We start from the raw sequence: 23,005 nt of genomic DNA, 5'->3' as shown, positions 1-23,005 counted from the left end.
CTGACTGCAGGGTGTCATTCCTGGCACCCTGCAAGCCAGAAGCAAGGGCTGTGGGGTGTTGGTGGTGCCACCAGCAGAGCCACTGCCACCAGTCGACAAAATGGGGCCTATTCATCATTACATAATTATCAATATTGATATTTATGTTTTCAACTCGCTGCAAGTGTGAAGTACAGTATCTTTCTGAGGCATTAATCATGCCTCATTACCTAAAGTATCACTTCCGAATAGCTTTTTTTCTGTGGAGTCAGAGTTTTGGAAGTGATAGGCTTTTCTCCTACTGCTTCAGTGTTCGTAGTGTCTTCACAGCCTGTCTTCAAACTGTGCATGAGCAGCATGAAGACAATCTGCGAAGATTCCCAGAAGATCTGAGCAGCAGAAGAAAAGTGAGAGAAAACATATAGGACTGAGGGCCTGATTCAGAGCCGCTCGCTAAGATGCATAATCTCGCTGCTGCCGATGGTATGCATTGTGTATACATTGCACGCATGCATATGCGTCGCAGTGCACATGTGCATACCTTAGCGAAAGTTCACAATGCATTCGCTTGCTGCACATAGACAGCCCAGCAGAGTGAGTGACAGGGGAAGCCGTTTGTAGGTGGTAACAGGGGCTGGCCATTAAAAACAGGGGAGTGGAGGTGCAAACACAGGCGTGCCTGAGCATCTCAGCGGCGTTTTAGAGGAATGCATAATTAAAAGACAGCATCATAGTACACGTCACCTGGCTTGTTTTTACACTGAAGTGCTCGCAGTGCTTGCGGCAGGGTATGGTCAACCTCAAGCGCTGCAATAGCATCCGATGTACCGATGATTGCATACACTTTCTGGACATGACGTGCACAAGTGGGCATCTTAAAACAGGCTGGTGGGTGTCTGCATACACTATGTAATCACTCTCTAAGAAATACAGGGCGTGTTTAAGCATTGCTGTGAGACAACACTGCCTACTCAATTTACATACACATCGTGCAAGCGATCGCATCTAGCGAGCAGCTCTGAATCAGGCACCAATAGCACTGACACCCACCACCAGCATGAAGATTCCTCTCATGTGATGGTCAGTGCAATGCTGCTGGGAGGAGTGACTGGAGTGGAGCTATCAGCCACAGACATCCATTTGAAGAGATGCCTCTGCTGCCCTGTAAGCTTGTGAAGATATTCAGGTACTGTACGCCATCTCCAGATGGCATTCAGTTTCACTGTTAAGTTTAAAACAAAAAAAAGCATTTTCAGAACTTGATGAATTACATAATTTCTACACTAAAGTACTGGGACTGTGGAAATTAAAATGAGTGAAATCTCCTGCATTACAGGAATGATGAATGGCCTTGACACTATATTTATACAAAAGTAGGTGAAAATTTTAATTTTCACCAGCTTTTGTATAAATTAAGTGATGATGAATAAACCACTAGCTGCGGTATATGTCCAAGCTCAGCACCTATGGAGCTAGGATTTTGGGGGGTGCCCCGTCTGCATTGTCACGCACAACCCCGTCCGATTCCAGTGTGTTCACTGCTCTGCATAGGATGACCCAGAGGGATCATAGAAGCAACAGTAGCCCCATCCTCATCTAGATTATATAGTGTGCTGATGGCCAGCCATAATCCTCCCTGTACATTACAAGAGGTAGAGTGGCCTGGTCGATGACCCTGGACTAGGCACATAATAATTCCTCCCCTGGGACCTGACAGCACCACTTAGCAGCTCCTCCTTCCATGGGCCTTTGCAGAGTCCAGCAGGCTGAGCCTTCCCTGACTGGCTGCAGCCTGCCAGCCACCCCCACTAAGCACAGGAAGGAGCTGCAAAACAACTGCAAGGGAAGACGCACGACAGGCACAGGCAGCCAGCTTTAAAAAGTAAGTTGTTTAAAAATGTTTTGGTTAAAGTCAGCTAAGCATGTATGAGTGTGGGATGCTGAGCTTATTGCTGTGAGGGGTGCTGGAGTGGTGTACTGGCTGGATGCTATACTAGTAGAGGGCACAGGCGTTCTGTATTAGGAATGCTGTGCTGGGAGAGGGCAGAGGGGTTCTGTATGAGGGGTGTTGTTTTGGGTGAGGGGTGCTGTGCTGGGTGAGGGGTTCTGGATGAGCGGTGCTGTTCTAGGTGCGGAGTGATGCGTGCTGTGCTGTGATCAGTGCTGTGCTAGTAGAGGGGTGTTTTGCCGGGAGAGAAGTGCTGGGCTGGGTAAAGGGGACTGTGGGCCCGATTCAGAGCCGGACGCTCTGACCAGAGCGCTCGCTCTGAATCAGGGCCCTCCTACCTAAAAATGGAGCGGCCTCCTGGCCGCTCGCATAGCTGTGGGTGACCACCCACAGCTTATGCGAGCGGCCAAAAAGATGGTCGTGATGGTCATGACCATCACGACCATCGGGTTTGCGACGAGACCCTGTGGTAGGGTCTCGGTGACCGCAAGCCCTGGAGTGATTTTGGCTCTATCAGAGCCAAAATCACTCCCACTGACATCACTAGTGATGTCAGTGGGGCCGGACCCAGACGGTAGGCGTTCCCATTGGAACGCCTCCATCTGGCAGCCACGCCCCCGGCACGCCCACCAAAGGGGGCGTGCTGTCAATCAACATCGACAGCATGCCCCCTTTGGTGCGAGACCTGGAGCGACGGCTTCCCCGTCGCTGCCCGGGTCTCGCGCATGCGCACGACAGAGCTCCATCGTGTGCATGCGCATTAGGGCACCATCAACCCACTTGTGAGCGTCCTACGCTCGTGAGCGGGTCTGAATTAGGCCCTGTGTTTTGTGCTGTGCTGTGATCAGTGCTGGGAGAAGGGTGCTCTGCTGGGAGAGGGGTGCTGAGTGAGGGGTGCTGTGCAGGGGGGAGGGTGCTGTGATGGGTGATGGGTGCTGTGATCTGTGCTGTGGAGGGAGAGGGATGATCTGCTGGTTGAGGGGTGCTGGGTGATGTGATAGGTGCTGTGATCTGTTCTGTGCTGGATGAATAGTTCTGGGTCTTGTGCTGTGATCTGTGCTGTGCTGGGCACTGTGAGGCGTGCTGTGCTGGATCAAGGGTGCTGTGCTGTGATCTGTGCTGTGATCTGTGCTGTGCTGAGTGAGGTGTGCTATTCTATGATGGGTGATGGGTGCTGTACAGTAAGGGGAGAGGGGTGCTGTAAGGGGAGAGCCTAGGGTGCTGTGCTGTGTAGGGAAAATGTGGCCTATAGAATGTCACACACGCTGCGCTAATGGGAAAAGATAGCAGGAGGCTCATTAATTGCAGACAGCTGAAGAGGAGTCTGAAACAGTGGCATAACTAAGGGATCGAGCAGGGCATGTGCCCTGGGCCCCGTATGACCGGTGGTGCGGAGGGGGAGGGCACCGCTGGCCACGGTACTGACCTGCCCTAGTTAGGCAGTGTAGCACCGACCGCAGTGTGTGTGGTCATTGCTACACATTTACACAGGACCGGTGCTAGGCTTCCCTGTGCCCAGCGCCAGTCCTGTGCTGCATAGCTGATCCCCTTCCCTCCCCCTGAGCACTTACCCAATTGCGCCAGAAGGAAGGTGGGAGGCAGGCTCAGGCTGTGCAGTTTAACACACACATCGCTGCCAGTCCGGCAGCGATGTGTGTGTTAACCAGCAGCCAATGAGAGTCAGACAGACTCTCATTGGCTGCTGCTGCACACACATCACCGCCGCGCGGCAGCAATGTGTGTGTTAACCAGCAGCCAGTGAGAGTCAGGCAGACTCTCATTGGCTGCTGCTGCTGCACACATCACCGCCGCATGGCAGCGATGTGTGTGTTAACCAGCAGCCAATGAGAGTCAGACAGACTCTCATTGACTGCTGCAGCGCCCACTGCAAGAGCCGGGCTGGAGCTCACTCATGAGCTCCGCCTTCCGGCTCTTGCAGTGGGTAATGGGAGAGACGTCATGATGTTTGTCCTATAATGCAGTGCGTGCCAGCCCGGGAGGACTGACATGCGGCGGCGGGAGCAGTGGCCGGAGCCGGAGCGTGGATTAAGGTGTTTTTTTTTTACTTATGTGTCTGCACTACAGGGGGGGTGGGGGGGACCATTACTGGGGGGGACATCTATTGGGGGTGGGGCACTACTGGGGACTACAGTGGCGGGGACTACTACTGGGGGCACTGCATTGGGAGGGGGAACCTCTACTGGGGGGGAAACTACTACTGTGGGCACTATATAAGGGGCTTACTACTAGGGGCACAAGGGAAACTACTACTGGGGACACTATAAAAGGGGCTTGCTGCTAGGAGACTACTACTGGGGGCACTAAATAGGGAGGATCACTAAAGGGGGCACTGTATAAGGAAACTGGATAGGGGGGATCACTACTGAGGGCCTGCATAAGGGGGACCTCTACTGGGGGCACTGCATAGGGAGGGGACTACTGCTGGGGGCACTATATAAGGGGCTTACTACTAGGGACACAAGGGGCACTGCACTGCACTGGAGGGACCACTACTGGGGGCACTAAATAGGGTGGACCACTACAGGGGGCACTGTATAAAGGGCACTGGATAGGGGGGATCACTGCTGGGGGCCTGCATAAGGGGGACCACTACTGGGGACACTGCATGCAGGGGGACTACTGCTGGGGCACTATATAAAGGGCACTGCATAGGGGTTACCACTACTGGGGGCACTATATAAAGGGCACTGCATAAGGGGTACCACTACTGGGGGCACTGCATGCGGGTGGACTACTGCTCGGGGCACTAAATAAAGGGCACTGCATAGGGGTTACCACTACTGGGGGCACTATATAAAGGGCACTTCATAGGGGGGACCACTACATGGGGCACTGCATAAGGGAGACCACTACTGAGGGCACTGAATAAGGTTAACTAATATGGGCCTGCATAAGTGGGACCACTACTGGGGGTACTGTATAAGGGGAACTAATGGGGGGCTGCATAAGGGGGACCACTACTGGGGGTTCTGTATAAGGGGCACTACTATGGGCCTGCATAAGAGGGACCACAACTGGGGACATTGCATACTGGGGGTACTGTATAAGGGGCACTACTGAGGTTAAGGTGCATATGAAAACGAATGTTCATAGTGAAGATAAAGGGGTGTGTATCATGTTGACATGCCCCATTTTTAAGTGACCATGCCCATTTTTCACCGCGCGCCTCTGGCGTGCGCGCATAGGGGGAAAGGTGCTCCATTTTTACATTTGCCCTCGGCTTCAAATACCCTAGCTACACCACTGGTCTGACACAGAGAGAGAAACATCAAGAACCTGAAAATGAGTGCCTTGGAGAATACAGAAGAATCATACAGTTGAAGTAAAAAAGGTAAGTGCCTCATTATAAATATTTTTTAAGAAAGAAGATGCTGGGCTGGAGAGACATAAGAAGAGAATGAGGCTGCATGGGATGGAAGCACAACACAATGGGGGAAGGGAAGCACAGCAAGACCATTCTGACAGGCCACACCCCTTATCAGGATTCCACATAAGGGGCACCATGCAGAAATCTGGCTTGGGCTCTAATTTGGTTAGGACCGGCTCTGGTTGTAAGGCAGAGAAAATATAGGAGGCAAGAACTAAAGCTGCCACTCACTGTAGAGAGCTTTTGAAAGAGAAAACACCAGTCCAAAAAAGAGAGGAATTATCAAAGTAGACCATTCATTTCTCAGTACAATAGAGAAATTAGGAAGATTAAAAAAGCATTGTAAAAACATTTTGGTATTTCTTAAGAGATCCCATTTTGGGACATAACCTTCCAAAAAAAAAAAAGTTGTATATAAAAGGCCACAATATTAAAAGGGAGTTTTGCTCTAAGTAGGCTTAAACCATCTAAACACTGCCCCCCTCTGATGAAGAAAAAAAGAAAAATCAATTCATTGTTAGATGCAAAAAATATTTTCCTTGCAGGAAATGTATATGTTGTAAATTTATGGAAAAACAAAAGTTTTTGTGGAAAGATGAAGACAATAAAAAGTATGAACTAAGGGACATTTTAACTTGTAATTCTAATTATGTTATACAGTATATAAATTGAAATGCAGTTGCGGTCTGTCATATATAGTTAAGACGAAAAGATGCCTAAAGATTTGAAAACAAGAAGATATTAGGCATATTATAAAGGCTTGTCTTCTGGTCTTCCCAGGCATTTTTTTGATACACTTAATTCCGATATTAAGGGGTATTTACTAAAGTACTGGTTTTTAGAAGTGGAGATGTTGCCCATAGCAACCAATCAGATTCTAGCTATTTTATTGCAGAAGATGCTAGATAAATGTTAAGTAAAATCTGATTGGTTGCTCTAGGCAACATCTCTAATTCTAAAAACCTGCACTTTAGTAAATATACCCCTAAGAATCTTTCCTCTACAGTAGTGGAGCACATTGACCAAAAATAATAATAATAATAATAATAATTTTATTTATATAGCGCTTTTCTCCCATGGGACTCAAAGTCACTTTACAGACATCAGACAACATGGTACATTGTACAAGGATTTGGTGTTGCAAAAAAATAGAAAACCACACCGAGATAATTAAAATCAACCGAAACCTAGAGAGCACAATAAGCATATTGCGGGGTTGGTGCAGACATTTTGGCAAATAACTTCCATGGGTTATATATTCCTCCCACAAAGGTACCAAATGAGGCAACCGTCTTGGGCGCACTACGTAGGATTACCCTGGGTGGAACAGGTTACGCCTAGAAGAGATGACACAAAATTGGTGGTTGCAGCATCCTGATGCTAGGAGTAGGGTCCCAACATAATAGTCAGGTCCATGTATTTTTCATCCCATCCACGAGTGTACCAGGAGAGGCAGCCATGGTGGGCGTACTACGAAGGTCGCACTGTGGGTGATAAACCATACAAGGACCCAAGGAATATATTGGAAAACTGATACATGTGTGGCAGTATGATATACCCTTTGTGAATAGATCCACATGAAGTACATCCTGCCCATGGTGGATGCACTTCAGTGGATGTATAGCACACCAGTATATCATACAGTGAGGTGGAAGTACATTTTACAAAACAGGGAATAGTAAATACAGCAAACAGTGCTGCAGTTAGGGCATGATATTTATGGGTGACTGAAACATTTGAAATATGAAATGCACTGAATGAATAGATACACGTTTGTTCATCCTGCCCAAGACTGAACCATCCGAGGCAGCCATCTGGGGCGCACTGCGTAGGTTATATCTGGCAGGGTGTGCAAGTAGCGGAAGTATAACGTCCAGGTGGAGAAAAAATAAAAAGAATAAATGGTGACCGCATTTTAAGTTAAAACCATATTAACCTTAATCAGAAATTAAAAAATTATAGAGTGATCTGCAAAAAGCCACATCGTCTCCTTCACTCGAGTGTGTGGGTTTGTCGCATCCAGCAGTTTGTGGAGTTCGATTTGGCTGCAGAGACCTTTTTCTTTCCAACAGAGAGTTACTGGATTTATACTTTAAAAACTTCATTTTTATATGTAAAACCTTTTATTTATATAAGGAATCCTATGTCATAGCTCCAACATCATGTTCACATACCCATTTTTATTAATTTTTATTTTTTTTATTATATTTAATTTTTACATATTATTTTATTATTTTATTTGTATTTTTATTTCATATTTATATTTATTTTTATTTTATTAATCCACACATATTTTCAAAATTATTTATTTATCCACATTTCATTTACCAAAATGTATTTCACATATTTCTTTATTCACATAGTTTACACATAATGTTATCGTATTCCCAAGCTTCACTTTTCATTTAGAAAGAATATTGGTTGTCCTTACAGGATTCCAAATAATACACCTTCATATAAAGTTTATGATAACCAACAAAAATGCTGCCTGGAACGCACATGAAACGCATTGCCAGGAAGTCATAGTATTCTATTAATAGTTAGAAACTAGTAGGATCGCTTTTAAGCACCACTTTTTTGTTTAGATTAGAAGTAACAGATGTTTTGGCCAGCTGGAATACACAAGCTGTGTCCATTGGAACGCAAAGTATAGATCATCATGAGCTGGGAGCGTGTCTATACATAAACCAGAAGCGCATACACAAAATGGTCACTTGGAATGCACCAAGAGCAGGTGGAACACAAACCAAAAGTCCATTTTCAGTGTTAATGACGCTTTAACTGGAAATGCTGGTTTACATGTTTCTGAAGCATCAATATCCAAATTTGCATACTGTGGAGCATCATACTCACCAGTCTTGTGGCAATTTAAAATACTGTTTTATTCATCAATAAAGTGTCACAGTGCAGCACATAGAGCTGACGTTTCGGTCCACACACGGACCTTAATCATGGCACCATCTCCACCAAAGAACAGCAACAAATACTCTTTAATTTTAAACTGCCATATGACTGGTGAGTTACTTGAAGTTTGGCACTGCCACAACCATGGGTACCTGTCAATAATCCTAATGTGTATATTACTGTAGGATGGCATTCCATGTATTTAAATCAACAGCAAATAAGCACCATTACTCATGGATTCCACTACAGTATAATACAGAGAATCCTAGCATCAGTGCTGTGGTTTTTCTGTGTAGTTACATCTTTATGTGGTATTAGCATAGGGAGGGTTAGTATGAGGGTGCAGGAAAGTAGGGTTAGAGGGTAAACAGGACAGGGGAACATTACTCACTGTTCCCCTGTCGGGATTTGAACTATCGGGTTGCCTCTGTCAGTGTACTGACAGCCGACATCCCGTCCATCTGTATTTCATACTGATTCCTGCCCAATCACTACAAGCGGCAGGTTTATGGGAATGTTTGTTCTACTGTATATATTTACATTTTTTTATCTTTTTTAACTTTTTGGTTGGTATTCTTCTGGATAATCCTGCACACTCCAGATAACCATTTTGTATCTTCACCACTTGAACAGAAGAGGATTAAGCAGTTTGAGTATTACTCGAGATTCAAGTCCCATAGCTCACAGCAAGTGTAGACATTTGGGGCCTGATTCATTACCGATCGCAACTGCGATTACCCAAGCAGTCGTCCGATTGTTACGTTCTAAGCATGCGTATGCATCGCAGTGCGCAAAGGTGACTACACAGACCCATCGCAGAGTGATTGACAGGAACTAACCATTTGGAGGTGGTAACCGGAGGGTCATCAAAAAACAGGTGTGCCAGTGCGTTTGAATGCCGTTACAGTACCTTGCATAAATTAGCCACTGCGATGCCATATGCAGCTTGGGCTTTCACTGCACGCAATGAGGTTAGCAGGTGAGAAAGGTCTGACCTTGTGTAAGTGTGCGTGAGGCTCCGATGGAACTCGATGCTACTGATGATTTCACAGACTTGCAAAGTATTACGGATGTAAGTAAGGGGAAGTGGGTGTCCTTATATTATGCTGCGCCGGCATTGCGATTGCAAACATTAACATATTTGCGCAGTGAGCGACTGAGTGCACAATCGCAGCTGTGATCGCAATAGCGATCCGTTATGAATCATGCCTTTGGTTAGCTCACATGCACAGTCTGCAGCCATATGCTAGACCACATGTGTTTAGTTGGAGCAGACCATCAGCCTTATAAAGCATAAAGCATATTACATTACAAATAACATTCTTTAGTGTTCAATCACTATCTGCATGTTATATGTAGGGGTGTGCACCAGCCACTTTTCGTGTTTTGTGTTTTGGTTTTGGATCTGGATCTTTCTTCGTGTTTTGGATCTGGATTGGTTTTGCCAAAACCACCCTTCCGTGTTTTGGGTTCTGGGTTTTGTGTTTTGGATCTGTATTTTTTTTTAAAAAAGCATAAAAACAGCTAAAATCACAGAATTTGTAGGTTTTTCTGCTCCTATGCTATTATTAACCTCAATAACCTTAATTTCCACTCTTTTCCAGTCTATTCTGAATACCTCACACCTCACAATAGTGTTTTTATGTCCAAAAGGTTGCACCGAGGTAGCTGGATGACTATGCTAAGCGACACGAGTGGGCGGCACAAACACGTGACCCATCTAGGCGTGAAACTGCAGTGGCAGACAGGATGGCATTGAAAAACTAGGCCCCAAACTGTACATAATGCAAAGAAAAAAAAGAGGTGCAAGATGGAATTGTCCTTGGGCCCTCCCACCCACCCTTATGTTGTATAAACAGGACATGCACACTTTAACAAACCAATCATTTCAGCGCCAGGGTCTGCCACACAACTGTGGCTGAAATGATTGGTTCGTTTGGGCCCCCACAAAACAAGCTGGCAATTAATCTGTCCCTGCACAAACTGGCTCTACGGAGGCAAGATGTCATCCTCATCCTCCTCATCCACCGATTCCTCACCCTCTTCAGTGTGTACATCCTCATCCTCACAGAGTATTAATTCGTCCCTGCTGGAACCACAGGTCCCTCTGTACGTTCTGGAGGCTGGTCTCCCTGGAAGAGTTGATAATTCATTTTATGAACATCATCTTCTCCACATTTTGTGGAAGCAACCTCCTACGCCTTTCGCTGACAAGGTTCCCGGCTGCACTAAACACTCTTTCGGAGTTCACACTGGAGGGGGGGCAACTCAGGTAAAATAGAGCCAGTTTGTACAGGGACCTCCAAATTGCTTCTTTTTCCTACCAGTACAGGTACGGACTGTCTGACATGCCTACTTGGATGCTGTCACCGATGTAATCCTTTAACAGACAGACGCACGCTTGTCGCTGCTGCTTTGAGGATTCAAGTGCGGCTACAGCCCACACAATTCACAAAGACAGAAAAAAAAAAAGAATATTTTTATTGTTTGTGGAGCACACTTTGAGGGTTACACCACCCTTTAACAGACAGACGCACGCTTGTTGCTGCTGCTTTGAGGATGCAAGTGCGGCTACAGCCCACACAATTCACAAAGACAGAAAAAAGAAGAAGAATATTTTTATTGTTTGTGTAGCACACTTTGAGGGTGTCACCACCCTTTAACAGACAGACGCACGCTTGTCGCTGCTGCTTTAAGGATGCAGGTGCGGCTACAGCCCACACATTTCACAAAGACAGAAAAAAAAAGAACAATATTTTATTTGTTTGTGTAGCACACTTTGAGGGTGTCACCACCCTTTAACAGACAGACGCACGCTTGTCGCTGCTGCTTTGAGGATGCAGGTGGAATCTAGACGGGATTTGGAACCGAGGACACACTACCTCCATCAATTGTCTAAATCCCACTGCACTAATGTCGGATACCGGACGCACGTCTAACACCAACATAGCAGTCAAGGCCTCAGTTATACGTTTTGCTTCAGGATGACTGCTGTCGTACTTCATCCTCATCGCTAGGGACTGTTGGAGGGTCAATTGTTTAGTAAAAGTAGTGATGTTCCTACTTCCTCTCTGGGATGATGAACAACTCCCAGCAGCAGCAACAGCACTAGGAGGAAGTGGTTCTTGATCTTTCCCTATTTTATTTTTAACGGAGAAAGTTTGGTCCTCCATTTATGTTATATTGATATATATATACGTGCGGCTAAAGCGCACACAAACACAGAAAATATTTTTTTATTTTTGCTGGAGAGTAGTGCACTTTGTGGGTTACACCACCCTTTAAGAAATGAGCCAGCCGGCTCTTTACTTATGGGACACAGGCGCACACTTGGCGCTGCTCCTTTGTTGATGCACGTGCAGCCACAGTGCACACAAGTCACAAACACAGAAAATATATATTTTTTTGGTTTGGAGTGTACTTTGGGGGTTACAGAACCCTTTAACGGTCAAGGCAGCCGGCCCTTTACTTATGACACAGGCGCACGCTTGGCACTACTTTGTTGATGCACGTGCGGCTACTGCGCACACAATTCACAAACACAGAAAATATTTTTTTTTTTGGTTTGGACTGGAGTGTACTTTGGGGGTTACAGCACCCTTTAACGGTCAAGCCAGCCGGCCCTTTACTTATGACACAGGCGCACGCTTGGCACTACTTTGTTGATGCACATGCGGCTACTGCGCACACAATTCACAAACACAGAAAATAATTTTTTTTTTGGTTTTGACTGGAGTGTACTTTGGGGGTTACAGCACCCTTTAATGGTCAAGCCAGCCGGCCCTTTACTTATGACACAGGCGCACGCTTGGCACTACTTTGTTGATGCACGTGCGGCTACTGCGCACACAATTCACAAACACAGAAAATAATTTTTTTTTTGGTTTGGACTGGAGTGTACTTTTGGGGGTTACAGCACCCTTAACGGTCAAGCCAGCCGGCCCTTTACTTATGACACAGGCGCACGCTTGGCACTACTTTGTTGATGCACGTGCGGCTACTGCGCACACAATTCACAAACACAGAAAATAATTTTTTTTTTGGTTTGGACTGGAGTGTACTTTCGGGGGTTACAGCACCCTTAACGGTCAAGCCAGCCGGCCCTTTACTTATGACACAGGCGCACGCTTGGCACTACTTTGTTGATGCACGTGCGGCTACTGCGCACACAATTCACAAACACAGAAAATAATTTTTTTTTGGTTTGGACTGGAGTGTACTTTCGGGGGTTACAGCACCCTTAACGGTCATGCCAGCCGGCCCTTTACTTATGACACAGGCGCACGCTTGGCACTACTTTGTTGATGCACGTGCGGCTACTGCGCACACAATTCACAAACACAGAAAATAATTTTTTTTTTGGTTTGGACTGGAGTGTACTTTCGGGGGTTACAGCACCCAAAAACGGTCAAGCCAGCCGGCCCTTTACTTATGACACAGGCGCACGCTTGGCACTACTTTGTTGATGCACGTGCGGCTACTGCGCACACAATTCACAAACACAGAAAATATATAATTTTTTTAGCACTTGGGGGGAGCACCCCTGATGGACAGAGCACCCCCTGGACAACACTACAGCACCCCTTTAGGACTGGGACACTGCACAGGACTTTGGAGTGGACACAGCCCCTATGGAGAACTGACTGCACAACACAGTCCAGCCAGCCCCTATGGACTTTGAAGTAGTGGACACAGCCCCTATTAACAACAGCAGCACAGCACAACACAGCCAGCCCCTATGGACTTTGAAGTAGTGGACAACAGCAGTACTACACTACACTACACTACACAGCCCTAACTCCCACCCTCCCTCTTCACTGTCCACAGCCGAGTGAGAAAATGGCGCAGACGCGGGTACCTTATATGGGATCCAAAACCCGCGAGACTCGGAAGGCGGGATGATGACGTTTTGCCTCGATTTCAGATCCGAGTCAGGCGGGAAAAGTCGAGCCTGATTCGGATCGGACTCGGATCGGGGGGGCTCGGGGGGGTTCGGATTTCAGAAATCCGAACCCGCTCACCCCTAGTTATATGACAGTTCCTCAATTACCTATTCAAGGCCCATATGTCCCAGCCGAGATACTCACTTTATTCTGCTCAAAAGGAATAACTGCTAACTTCCATCTACTTGTATGTGATTATTGCTGTCCTGGGAATTAAAAAGAAGAACACACATATTTCAGATCTGTCTCAAATAGACTTTTTCAAAGTTATTTTCATCGTGTGTGACTCATTCTTAAATAATGTAGGGGGAAATCCTCTATACACTGACTTAATTAAAAGATGAATCACTCAAAGCCAAGTCATCTATTTATCACTATCCATATAAGTACTAAAAGCATGGCAGAATCTCAGAATTAGAAATAAAAATTACATCTATATACCTAAATACTTACAGATAAACCCAATTAAGAACAAACGCTTTTATTATGTGCAATGAGACCCTACAGTCCTTATCAACTATGACAACCTATATTTCTGGAAATTACTTATCTGTTTTTTTTATCTAATCTTCATCCTCATACAGTACAATGTTTTTTGTATTAATTATATAGTTCGCTCAAACTATATATATTAGTGAATTTAGCTATAACTGATTCCATTTTATTCTTAGCAAATATTATTATTATTATTATTATTATTATTATTATTATTTCATTGTTTTTTGATTCAACATAAATTGTATGTCCTGTTTCAAAATTTACATCTTAGCTTCTTTAATTAATAATTTAGTGTAACCTCTTGATAGAACATTATTATTCATATCTGCCTGATGTAATCTGATTCCAAAGTACAATTTCTACATAGTCTCCCTAATTGTCTTTTAGGAATAACATAGATTATTGGACTATAATTGTCACTCATAAAGAAAAACAATCAGTCTAAATAATTGTATCAACTTGTGTTGTGAAATTTGTTTTGAAAAAAAATCAAAAGTGTAAGTAAACTGTACATTTATATTTATATATTGCAAAGCATTTCAGAGCTTGGCCCTGGCAGCTAGTGCCATCTAAAGATGGTGTTACCTCAACCTATGGGCTACTTTTTTACTCTCCAACGGACCCACTGACGCATACGCGCAAGCCAATGCTGATCACAGGAGCAAAGTCATAACATTAGCTATCACTTTGCTTTGAGGCATTGGATGGATAAATGTAAGCAGTCATTTTCATGACCGCACTGCAAGTTGGAGCAAAAATAGATGGTTTTTGGCAAATATGCCACTTCAGGTTTTACAACTATGATAAAATTAAGTGTGTGGCTATTAAGCAGAAATTGTGGAGATATGTGCGTTTGCAGATCAAAAAAATCCTAATTTGGAATGGCGAGAATCCAGTAGACCAATGCTACACTACAGGCCTTTTTTCCACTGGCCTAAAACTTTCTTACTTTTTGGGAAAAAATGTTTGCACACACCTCAGCTTGAGCTCTGGTGAAAATCCAGCACTCTGAGCGGAGGATATATAGACTGTTCTCCCTACGATTTTGCATCTCTGGCTGAAGATCTAACAAACCTTCTCAAGAGGACATGTTGAGAAATTTTCCATAGCAGCCAATCAGCTTCTAGCTATCATTTTATAGGGATGTAGTTAGGATACCGGCAGGCGCTATCCCGCCCGCCAATATCCAGACAGCCACATCCCGATATGGGATAAAAAATAGACGTCGAAATCCCAATGCATATCATTAGCCCCACTACTAAATCCTGACACCTGGCTTACCGAACGAAGTTAAGCTGGGTGTCTTAACGTAGCCGCGAGAGGGGTAGGCTTAGTGTTAGGGCCCCCCGGGGGGACTTAGGGTTAGGCACCCCCCCAGGAGGGTTAGGTTTAGGGTGCGGGGAGGGGGAAGTTAGGTTTAGGCACTAATGGGGGGAGGTTATGGTTAGGCACCCCTAAGGGAGGGTTAGGGGGGGAGGGGAGGGTTAGGGTACTTACCTGATGCTGTCAGGCTGCTGCTGTCGGTATTTGATCCATCGGCATTACATACCGATTCCCATTTTATACAGTGTGTTTGATGAAAGACAGAGTCAGAAGATGATTGGTTGCTATTGGATCTTTTACTTGTATTCTTTATAAGCATTTATACATCTCCTTTTGGTCCCCCAGCCAGTATCCCAAACTGGTCCACTCAACTCAACCACTCAACTAACATGGCTACAACATCTGAGTATCCTTGCTATTAGGTTATATTATATAGAAACCTACCGACCACCCATATATTTCTAAAAAAACATAATCCTATTTGCTAAGAGCCTAACTGTATGTCAATTACATCACTTATATTCTGGGTTTATCAGAAATTAAGTTCTGCTGCCATCTAGTGCCCAATTTTCAAACAATAGATCCAATTATCTATTTAAACTGAATTTTAAGATTTTATAGGTTGTGTTGTACAGAAAATGTCTCAAATTATAATTTACAGTCAGTAGACATACAAATTACGAAGGCAAGCAGCTATTTGTTGCTGTCAGTATCTGAGAATGTTGCATTCTTATAACAATGGTTGTTTGATGATACTGTGTCCATCAATAAATTACACTACATCGCTTCTCATTCTGTTTACCGGTAAATATATTGTTTCACTTGTGCAATCTCTACTGCACAGATTTTCATGAAGAAAGTCAAGTAAAGATCCAACAAAAATCACAATGAAGTAAAGAGATTATACTCCCCATCTGGGCCCGTATTCAATTTGAGCTGAGTCGCGATACTTTTTCGCCTCCCGGACTTTTCGCCTACTTCGCCTGTTTTGCAGGCGGAAAAGTATCGCGCGCGTGCCCGTGTATCACCTTATTCAATTTGAAAGTAGGCGAAAACGGGACCCGGTGAAACTTAAACAAGCAGAAAGTCATGTCAGATTTGGGGAAATCAGCCTGACACCCCCCAAAAGATGCTCTGACATGGTGGTTAGCTGAAGGTATTTGGTGTTTTTAAACGGGCTCAATAGTTTTTGCATTAGTGGTGAAGAATAGTATTCTGGAGTTTTTTTTTGCAGAAAATAACTTATGCCAGCAAATTTGGGGTACTTGAAAATGGGGGTCAGCATATTTAAAAGTTGCTAAAGTTAAGTTGAAAAAATCGTGAAAAATCCACCTTCCGCAAGCATCTGCAATGATAAAAACACCTGGAGCATACTTGGGGATCCCCCCAGAGTCAAGTTCGCTAGTTTTTTTCTTTGTCCCCCAACTTTTTCTTTTTTCGTCCCCAAAATCAAAGTGATTTTTTGGGGTGTCCTTAAGTCTTTTTTGAAAAAAATTGACACAGTTTACCTTTGGGGGACTGTCTGAAGGCTGCACGGGGGTTCCCGCAATGTAGTACCCCAAAACCCCAATTCTGCACTTTTTTTCTGCCTGGTATTCATAGGCGAAACTTTTTCGCCTATTACATTGCATTAACTTTCCGCCTAGGCGGAAATTCTTTCAAGTTGAATACGGAGTAAATTCAAAACAGGCAAAAAATGATGTCATGGCGAAAAGTTTCGCCAAAAACACGCAAAAACGGCTTTTCGCTTCAAATTGAATACGGGCCATAGACTTGAGACAATTTCTAAAACTATTGAGGGCAAAGGTCAACACCAATAAGCAGTTTTTTTACATCACTTTATTTATCCCCAGAGAGACTTCCTGGCTGAAGATCAGAGTTTCAAATGTCTTCAAATGTAAAAAAATAGATAAGTAAAAGTCTCTTTCAGTAATTCACTTCAGATGAAACATGATTTCCAAGGACTGCAAAATAAACTCCAAGAAACTGCAAAAAATAAACAGAGCTAACACATTTCTCAATTAGTAGATCATTAACCAGACTAGAGGAAATAAGTCAGGGCCGTAACTAGGGTAGTGCAACCTGTGACAGGGCACCGCAGGGCAAAGGGGCGCTGTATGGGCCTGTCAATTTTCTGTTTATTATCATTCTCACTTGTAGCTTCCTCTTATTTTATTCAGTCCAGTGTATAGAAACACACAAATTTGCCTCCACCCAAAAGATTCTGTGTGATTCCTTCAATGTGTAAAGTCATGATTCTGCTGTTCTTTGATGCAGACGGTATGATCCTACAGCACTGTGTTCCCAGTGGACAGACAATTAATGGTGACTACGATGCAAATGTTCTGAAAAGAGCCATGAGGAAGAAAAGACCACATTTGCTGAAGAAAACAGTTATTTTTGCTCCTAGACAATGCCTGACCACATTTGCATTGGCATCACTGACTGAAATTAATGGGACAGCACTGGAACACCCTCCATATAGCCTGGACTTAGCGCCCTGTGATTTCTGGGCATTCCCAACCCTGAAAAACAACTGCGCAGAATGAAGTTCTCAATAGATGATGAAGTGAAAAATGCCACAGCTGCAACACTAAGTGATGTCACAAAACAGTCTATACTGCCCGGCTTTGAATCGTTATTGAAGCGCTGTAAAAAATGTATTGAATGTGAAGGACACTACTTTGGAAAATAAATATGTTCAGATCCTGTGGAGTCATCTGATTCTGAATAAAAAAATCAGTCTCATTACTTTCCAATTAGCCCTCGTACATTAAGCTGATAGATGTATCACATACTATTGCATGGGATATATGCAAGATCGAGAAAAATAGAATGTGAAGCTGATGCATTGTACAGTAATTATAGCAGCATAATAACAACAGTCTGAAATGCAGTAAGGGTAAAAAAAACTTAGGTGGCAAAACAGGTCGAAGAGGGTGGGAAGAAAGAGAAATAAGATAACTAGGTAAAAGGAAATAGAGAGATGGGTGCCCATGAGTTAGAACAGAACATACATATATTTCAAATGTTAACACATACAGTAATTCCAGCCAGTATAAACAAACTGATCACGTCCCATAGTTTTGTTAACCAAATTAACCCAATTAACCTAATATCAGAGCAAATATTCAAATATCAATAGCTGACATCATGACCAAAACTCCAGTCCCACAAACACATCGAAGAACTGTATCCAGAAACCCTTAATAACAGAACATTACCACAGAAAATGCCAACAAGTGGCAAATTCTGCTCCACACTTTGGACAACAGTGTGGCTGACCTGCCTCAATGTTTTTCTATACATGTAGGCAGTGTTATTTTTCAGCAGGAACAAGCAGGCACTGAAACCTCTCATTACCTACAGTATGACATAATGGGAATGGGACTGCAATACCGGCGGCTCTTGAGTTGAAATCCCAGCAGTGGCAGGCCGACAGGTGAAGATCCCGACGCCCGGTGGTAAGTATGCTAACCCTCCCTTCTCCCCCCCTTAACCCTAACCCTCTCTTAGGGGTACCTAACCCTAATCTCCCCCCTAGTGCCTAACCCTAACCCCCCCTTCACCTAGCCTAACCCTAACCTTCCCCGGGGGGAAGGGGGGGTGCCTAACCCTAAATCCCCCCGGGGGTCCCTAAACCTAACCCCCCCATCCCCGGGCTAAGTGTATACTTACCTGGCAGAGAGACGATCGGTCCGGTGTCCTCAGCATTCCGGTGTCCTCTGCATTCTGGCATTGGGATCAAGATAGGAGTCGGTATTTCACCACATACTGTATGTTAAATCCCTTGCTTGGATTATGCTGTTGGGATTGAGACCGGCAGTAATGTATTTTCCATAATGTAAGTTTTATTTTAAAGGCCCTTTTGAGTGCCTTCTTTTTCTAAAAACTATATATATATATATATATATATATATAATATATAAATATATATAAAATATATAATTGTTTTATGTAGCTCCACCAACAGCTCCTGAACCTATTTTTCCAGAAAAATATCCCTGCATGCATGTGATAGTTAAACTCTGTGTAAAGGGTACACCTATATCTGTTGGAAATTGAGAGAAAGAGTAGTGTGGTGAGGGTTTCTCAACATAACTTTCCATTCAACATCGTGGTGAGAGCCAAGGTTAGTCTCCAAAAACACTCAGGGACTGAAGTAAGTTTTTGAAAGTACCGTCTTTATGTTACACTGGCAAACTGTGCAGCCAGAGCATTCCATGGGGTAAATGGAATTAGGTGCGAGTTGCCTGTGCAAGCTGTTTTCAGGACAAACTCTCACTGCAAATTACATTTGCAATCCAATTTCAACTCACTTTTGTTTCAGAGGAAACTCACGTTTTCTTGTGCTCTCCTCTTTGGGGGTGTGAGATGGTAGTTAAAATCTTTATTTTAATATAAAAATATCAGGACTGTCACAACCAGGGTTTCTCGGCATGCCAGCCGGCAGGTATTACCTATGAGGACGCTGTGGCGAGGGGCGTCTGGCGGTGGCGCTGGTATCTGGCAGAGTGCATTGGCTGCGCGTAGTCCTGTGCGAGCATACTGTCACTCTGGTCTAGTTAGGCCTGGTGGTGCTTCCGTTCCGCTCTGGCATGGGCGCCGCCATCTTGCCTCCGGTCATGTGACCTAGTCGCCTTATCCTGGTGTGTCACATGCTCTCTCTGGCCTGTCACAGTGCAGCACTGGGTATTTAAGGGAGTGCCGAGCTTCCTCTCATTGCCAGTGCAATGTGTTTCTCAGCAAGAGCTGAGAGAGAGTTCCTGTGCTCATTCACCTGTCTGTTGGGATCATTACCTAGCCTGCTTCAACCTGCCTGTTCCAGCCCCGCTGGCTCCTGCCTCCTCCTTTGCCTCTCCCTTTCCTGAGTACCTGTGTTAGCTGTTACCCTCCACCTTGCCTCCACTTGCAGTTTCCCTGGACATTATTTTTCAGCCTGCCATTCATTTCAGCCTGCCATTCACTTCAGCCTGCCATTCACTTCAGCCTGCAACTCACTTCAGTCTGCAGCTCACTTCAGTCTGCAACTCACTTCAGTCTGCAAATCACTTCAGCCTGCAATTCTTTTCAGGCTCACAAACCCTGGAATACTGGACTACCTTCTGTTATCACTACCTGGACTTTTTCCCATTGCTTCACTACAGTTTCCCAAGTGCACTTTAGTGCTATACCCGGACTTTTTGTTTTTCCACATTCATGCCTGTTAAGCCACTCATTAAAAACTCCATGTTTATTTTTAAATCTGCTTTAGTGTCTGCTCCTTTTACCACCCCGGGCCCACAACAAAACCAGAACCTCACACGGACACAGTGCAGAACCCCTTAGACAGCCCCACTAATGACTAATAAGGTATTTAGAAGTTTTCAATTAGCTTCATTGGCCCAATAATTACTTGTATTGGAGGGGAAGGAAGGGGAGAAAAAGGGGAAAGTATCCCACACAACAATCACAGTAGTGCTATTTATTTGTAAAATATTGTGTGATCAGTCAACATCAAACATGTTACATAATGAATAAATAAAACCGCTTTTACACCGAAATTCCAACCCGGATCAGCCCCAGAATTTCCCCGGCGCCGACCCAGGATATTCCCGAGTCGGTGCTGTTCACACCGGAGCCGGGTCTGTATAGACCCAGCTTTTCCAGCGTTGAAGTGGACGCTTGGAGATGACGTCATCTCCAAGCGCCACTGAAGCCGGACCAATCGGCCGGCATGTGGGTTTGATGTATAAATAAATTGTTACCATTTTGCATCTACTGTGTTGCTCAATTATCTTTTCTCTTTTTTGAGATTTAATGAATCTAAAGGAGTACATGGAATAGATGGAGAAGTGAACATCTAAATACTCTGTTTTTGGAATAAAGAGACGGATTCAAATTCACAATTATGGATGGAATTGTCCAGTCACTATCTTGAATATCATTTATAGAGTAATATATACATCTTTCACAGTGGACCTTCTATGTGTTATCGTGGACATTTTTTTAACCCTGTGGAAAATTAGCACCATTCCCTGACTGTATTATTCTATCTAATGTCCATCTCATTGGACATAGCTATCTTTTATTAATATATAATTACAACAGTAATTAATAAAAAAAACAGAAAAAAATAATATATACATATATATATATGGAGTGTCTATGTGGAAACAATAGACCAGGCGGCACTCATCCGGACTTGAAGAAATGCAAACGTCGTTTATTTAGGAACAAATAACCCACGTTTGCATATCTTCAAGTCCGGATGAGTGCCACCTGGTCTATTGTTTCCACATAGACACCCCTTTCATATTGTTAACTTTGGGAAAGCACCACGGCAGCTGCAACCCATTGTACCAAGAGTGCCATTCTACATATATATATATATATATATATATATTATATATATATATAATACATAAACGTGAAGGTGTGCAAAATTGTGCAGTCTATAATGAGAGAAAATCGAAGAGAAGTGGTGAAAATAGAGACAAGATACTATTTCCAATAAGAAAAAAAATTGTTAAAATTAGTTTGCACCACAATCCATATAAATGTGATAGAGCACAAAATTAAAATAGCTCTGATCTTTGAGGAAACAAAAAATGTATTCCAATTTGTTAGAGAAAATAACAGGACCTGTGTACCTATGTGAAAGAGGATCTGCTGTCCCTGTTGTGCCTCACAAAGATAGGAGCATAGAGAGAGAACAATCAAGGATTAGCCTAGAGAATATTAGGTCCTGGCATCTGTGATGTATTATATTATTAGTATGTGAGTGTTTCTTTAATTTATGGGTGTGTTATGGTTGCTGTTATTTATATGTTATGGGAGGAGCAGCCACCAAAATGAATTCCTTGTCTTTTTATACTTGGCCAATAAAATCCGATTCGGATTCTGAGAGGCGTCTCGGGCCCAGGGTAAGGGGGCATGGCCTAATCACGGGAGGCCACGCCCCTTAGGTTAAAAAAAATTCTAAATATTTTTTTGCAGTGCCGCATAACAGTGCTTCTTGATGGCAAGGGGGGCACTGTGAGCCCCTCAGCCAGATGCAAATCCAGGGGGGTGCGATCAGTGTGATTGCTCCCCCCCACTGGCATAGAAGACTGCTGTGGCTGCTGCTCAGGAGCTGCAAGCAGTCTCCCACTGCAGCCCAGCACACACAGCAGTGTGTGATGGGCTGCTGTGAGGTAAGAGGGAGGGGCAGGTCCAGACCCGGACCCCTCTAGCAAGTAATTAGTACCTGCCCCTCCTCTTGGTGCCCCAGCACAAAGAGGCAGTGAAACAGGTGATGAGAGTCCTACCCCACTGACACAGTAAAATGAGGTCAGAGCAACATCTGCTGTTGCTGGGCTCACATATCAGAACGCCCTGCTGCTAAAAGCATTGCAAGGTGACTGGGTATGCAGCCTACAATGAGAGTGCTGCAGAGTGAGATAAGGCAGAGAGAATATGGAGGTACAAATACCTTAGCGATGTTCCCAAAAATCACAGGATTGTGATGCATGGGAGCCCTTTTGCACACAAGGGGAATCCTGTTACAAGTCGCAGTCATGACTTGACACTTTCTGACAGTATGCCCAGACAGTACGGGGTTACTCCAGTTCTTCCTGTTGCTAGGAGATCGGCACGCCTCAGGAAGTGATGTCTTTTCCACAAGTGCAAACCTGATTGGGACTTCAGCCTATTTATACTCACTGATCTATTGCACCTGTGCCGACTATAGAGTGTCTGTGAGTTCCCTCAGTCTGGCTGTAGAGTCAGGTTGTTCCTGTTCTCCTGTTCACTGAACTCCAAGTAGCTTCCATGCTACCACCTATCTCCAAATGGCTTCCTGGGCACATCCAGCACCTCCAGTGCTGCCAACATTCACCATACGGCTTCCTAGCCGCTCAAAGTAGCTTCCGTGCTACCACCAATCTCCAAACGGCTTCCTAGCCATATCCAGCTGCTCCCGTGCTGCCAACGTTCACCATACGGCTTCCTAGCTGCTCCAAGTAGCTTCTGTGCTACCACCAATCTCCAAATGGCTTCCTA

Source organism: Taudactylus pleione, unplaced genomic scaffold (genome assembly GCF_031769625.1).
Source record: "Taudactylus pleione unplaced genomic scaffold, aTauple2 ptg000026l, whole genome shotgun sequence".
Taxonomy (NCBI): Eukaryota; Metazoa; Chordata; class Amphibia; order Anura; family Myobatrachidae; genus Taudactylus; species Taudactylus pleione.
The sequence above is the reverse complement of the archived record's forward strand: the minus strand, read 5'-3'. Positions refer to the sequence as shown.